We start from the raw sequence: 4239 nt of genomic DNA, 5'->3' as shown, positions 1-4239 counted from the left end.
ACAACAAAAGAAACCTATTTACTTGACATAAACTCCCTTAAGGGTAAGAGACCTGGTGTATGACGAGCCGTTTTTCCATTGTTTTCAAGAAGCTGTTTTTCCATCTCTTTACATTCCTCTGGGTATATACTGCAGTTTTTTAAGAACAGGGCAGTTCCAATAGTTTGAAACTTAGATTTTTTTTCAATTTTGGATATGTTTATGAGCTGAGTAAAATCCCAAAATATTTTGGTCTGAAAATCTATAATGGCAGATTTATGCTAATTTGATTATAAAGAATCAAAATTTATTTCATAATCATAGTAAATTATGAAATAAATTTTGATTCTTTAATAAAACTATGGCGAATAAATTGAACATGCCAATTTGAAGCTTTGACATTTTTGGGCATTGCACTTAAAAAAAGTTTTTTGATATAGTACCATGCTTTCTCTTTCTTGAATCAAAATGAGGAATCGTTTTTTGTGATTCTGAAACTATAGCCAGTATATAAACTATACAATTTTCAAAAAAAATCTAAATTTTCAAAATGGTAGCTGGAGTTCTGACGTCACAAAAACATTACAAATGTGATTTTAGGGGTATTTTAAAGCCATCTGAATTGAAGTAGGGGGAAATTTATAAAGTCCTTCGACTTTTTTAGTCAAAGGGGAATCAAAATAACATAGGTTCCAAAGGTTTTTTTCAAACATATTGGTGTGTTTTTTGGACAAATAAGACGGTCAGAGGCAATTATTGTAGGGTCAAAATTTAATGAAAAATTTAAATTGAGAAAAGAGACCTGTTTTATATTTTTGGAAAGCTCTCGAAACATTTTTAGTATTTTGCGATGTTGTTTGGAAGAAAATGCTAAAGTATTTTCAATTCATTTCTCGAGAAAAGCGAAGTAAGAGTTGAAGTAAGAGATTATAGACAAAGCAAAGTATAGTGAAGTTTTGAAGTAACGAGTAGATAAAAGCAATGGATAAAAGAGTGAATAAAGTAGCGAGTTGATAAAGCAATAGATAATGGAGTGAATAAAGTAGCGAGTTGTTAAAGTAATAGATAAACGAATGAATAAAGTAGCGAAGTGACAAGTAGATAAAGCAATAGATAATGGAGTGAATAAGGTAGCGAGTTGATAAAATAATAGATAAACGAATGAATAAAGTAGCGAAGTGGGAAGTAGATAAATTTTTTTATTTTTTTATTTATTCCTTATTTAACGTTGGTACAAAACAAAATAGTACAAAAGACTAATTCAAACCAACATGACAATCTAATATTTACTTAATAGTAAATAATATAGGATAAAAATTCTAAAAACATTAAAAGATTGAGCACAGTTTGCAAGAACAATATATTTTTGCTTTCAAAATTTTTGTTTTAAAGCATTCTAATGATCAGATGTTTTGGTCTCATTGGGCAATCTATTCCAAGCCTGTCTGCCCGATAGTTAAAGGAGTTCAAGCAAACTGCATTTTTTGGCAGTGGAAGTTTAATTTGAGCGCCTCTTCTAAGTTTTGGAAGACGTGGGGAATCGTTATCCTCATCATCACTCCTGTTTCACGCTGGATAATTTCAAACTGGGTCCCAGCCTAGTTTTATTCCGATATATTGACGCTTTATAAACTTCCACTAACATGAGTTGGAGGTTTTGAGTATGGATAGACGCACAATTTGCTTTAACCAAAAGCTCGTCATAATTAAGATTTAGAAGATTTTCTTTAGCTCTAAGAGCTCTGTAGTGAGCTTCAGTCAAAAGATTATGTGCGATCTTACTGCAAAACATCCAAATGAGAGGGCAATACTTAAAGGTAGATAATATAAAACTATTAAATAATAAGTCTGCCTGATCTTGGTTCAAATATGATCTCATTCTCAGGATAGATTTAGTTTTTTGAGAGGCTTTCTTACATAGATCCTGAATATGGTATAAATGATAAAGCACTGTCGATATTTATACCAAGAAGAAGAGCATTCTCAGAAGATATTAGTGAAAAATTTCCTATGTCAATAGATATATTTGCTTTTTAGTACCTGGAAATAACATCTGGAACTTCTCCGGATTGGCTACAAGAGAGTTATGTTCAAACCAAGCGAGAATAACTTGCAAGTCTAATTTTAAGGCTTCAATGACTTCTTGCAAGGAAGAAGCACATTTATGAAGAGTATTATCATCGGCGAAGTTACAGAGGTCATCTTCATTTACAAAATGAAATAAATCATTGATAAAAACATTGAAAAGGAGTGGACCTAAAACAGATCCTTGAGGCACTCCAAATAGCAAAGGTAGCCAACTACTGTAAGATGAACCCACTCTGACCCTGTGTTTCCTATTTGAAAGATAGCTATGGATAAGAGCGAGGCTTTTATTTCCAAGTCCATACGCATGAAGTTTAGCGATTAGAAGATCATGAGGCAAGCAGTCAAAGGCTTTAGACAAATCCATCAGAATTGCTCCAATTTTCTCAAATTAGAAAGCGACATCTGCCATTTTCGCAACATGTTAAGTAAAGCACTCTGTGTGCTATACTGTTTGCGAAAACCACAGAGTTTAGTAGAGAAGAAGGATTCGAGAAAAATGTTTAATTGTTTCGATATTAGTTTTTCAAAGATTTTTGCCGGGGAAGGGAGCAAACTGACGGGTCTGTAGTTATCCTTGTCGTGCTTACTTTTCTTTTTATGGACTGGGATAATATCAGCCTGCTTCAAGCTATCAGGAAAATATTGTGATTCAAGACTGTGGTTGAAACACGATGTCAGTGTAGGAGCACAAACAAATTTGGCTAACTTTATGATCTTAGTAGGAATATACCACTGATGACTTAGAATAGCTCAGGCTATTATACCTGAGTGTTTCTGAATTTGTTACTAGTGAAGCTCAAACGCGTCAATATCTTGCCTTTCGCGATTTTTATAATGCTTGGATGACAAGAGAATTTATCTATGGCTGAATTGACGTTGTCCGAGATTTCACCATAAACAGAATTCCAACGAGGAACGTCTAAGCGTTCAGTTTTACAGTGTGATAGTGCTCATTGAAGGTTTCAGCAATATCTATATTTCGAGATAAAATGCTATCATCCTCAATGAGCTGAATTCTCTCATCAACAAAATTGACCTTATTTGAAAAGAAAGGCTTGAATGTGTCCCAGAAGCCTTTAGGAATTGTTTGGGTCACTTTACTGAAGAGAGATTCTTGGCGTTTCCTTCATATTGACGACAAAATTTCTCTGACGCTTATAACGAGCAACATCTTCAGGATTTTTGGTATTATTTGCTATGTTTTTTAGTTTTGATCGGAGCATAATGGCTTTCCTGAGTTCTTTGGTTACATGCTGCTTATTATTAGCGCGGATTAACCTTGTCTTTGATGGTGCATGCTCATTTAATAAATTTACAAAAATTTTCTCAAATAAGCTATAATCTACAATATTTCTATCTTAAGTTGACAATTTAGTTCGTTTAAAAATATAACAGAATTGAAATTTTTATAATCCCTAAACTTCCTTCGTACAGGGGGTAATTTTACATAAGTAAAAAGTAAATAAAGCAATAGTTAAACGAATAAAGAAAGTAGCGAAGTAGCGAGTTGGTAAAGCATTAGAGAAACGAATGAATAAATAGCGAAGTGGCAAGCTGATAAAGCAATAGATAAACGAATGAAGGAAGTAGCGAAGTAGCGAGTTGGTAAAGCAATAGAGAAACGAATGAAAAAAGCGGGACAAGATAAGAATAGACGAATGAATAACATGGCTCCGACTGGGGTTCTAGGTCCCCCTGCCAAATTTAGGTCCCCCCTGAGAACAAGGTCCCCCCAGCCTGATAAAATTTTAGGTCCCAGTATAGGAGAAAAATTTTATGGCATTCACAAAGCTCTATTTACATGTATGTGCACTTTTAGAGAATGCAATAGAATGTCTTCATTTTTGTATTTTAAGGATCAGACCACACTTTGCATGAAACAAAAAGGTTTAGAGAAATTAAAAACCAACAGTAAAGAAAAATATTTAGGAAGTGTTATTTAGCCCCCAGAGTTACATAAACTAATGCAGCCCCCCCCCCAAGATAGAGCTCCCCCTGCCTGTTGGGAAAAACAAGCAGCTCCCACCTCTTATATGGCAAATTTTAGGTGTAGCTCCCCCGGCGGGGGGGGGGGTTCGAGCCATGAATAAAGTAGCGAAGTGGCAGGTAGATAAAGCAATAGATAAACAAATGTGTGGGTAGCAAAATAGGCGCTTTCTTATAATTTTTAAC

This window comes from Clytia hemisphaerica, unplaced genomic scaffold (genome assembly GCF_902728285.1).
Source record: "Clytia hemisphaerica strain Z4C2 unplaced genomic scaffold, Clytia hemisphaerica genome assembly, whole genome shotgun sequence".
Classification (NCBI taxonomy): Eukaryota; Metazoa; Cnidaria; class Hydrozoa; order Leptothecata; family Clytiidae; genus Clytia; species Clytia hemisphaerica.
This window is presented reverse-complemented; position numbering follows the sequence as displayed.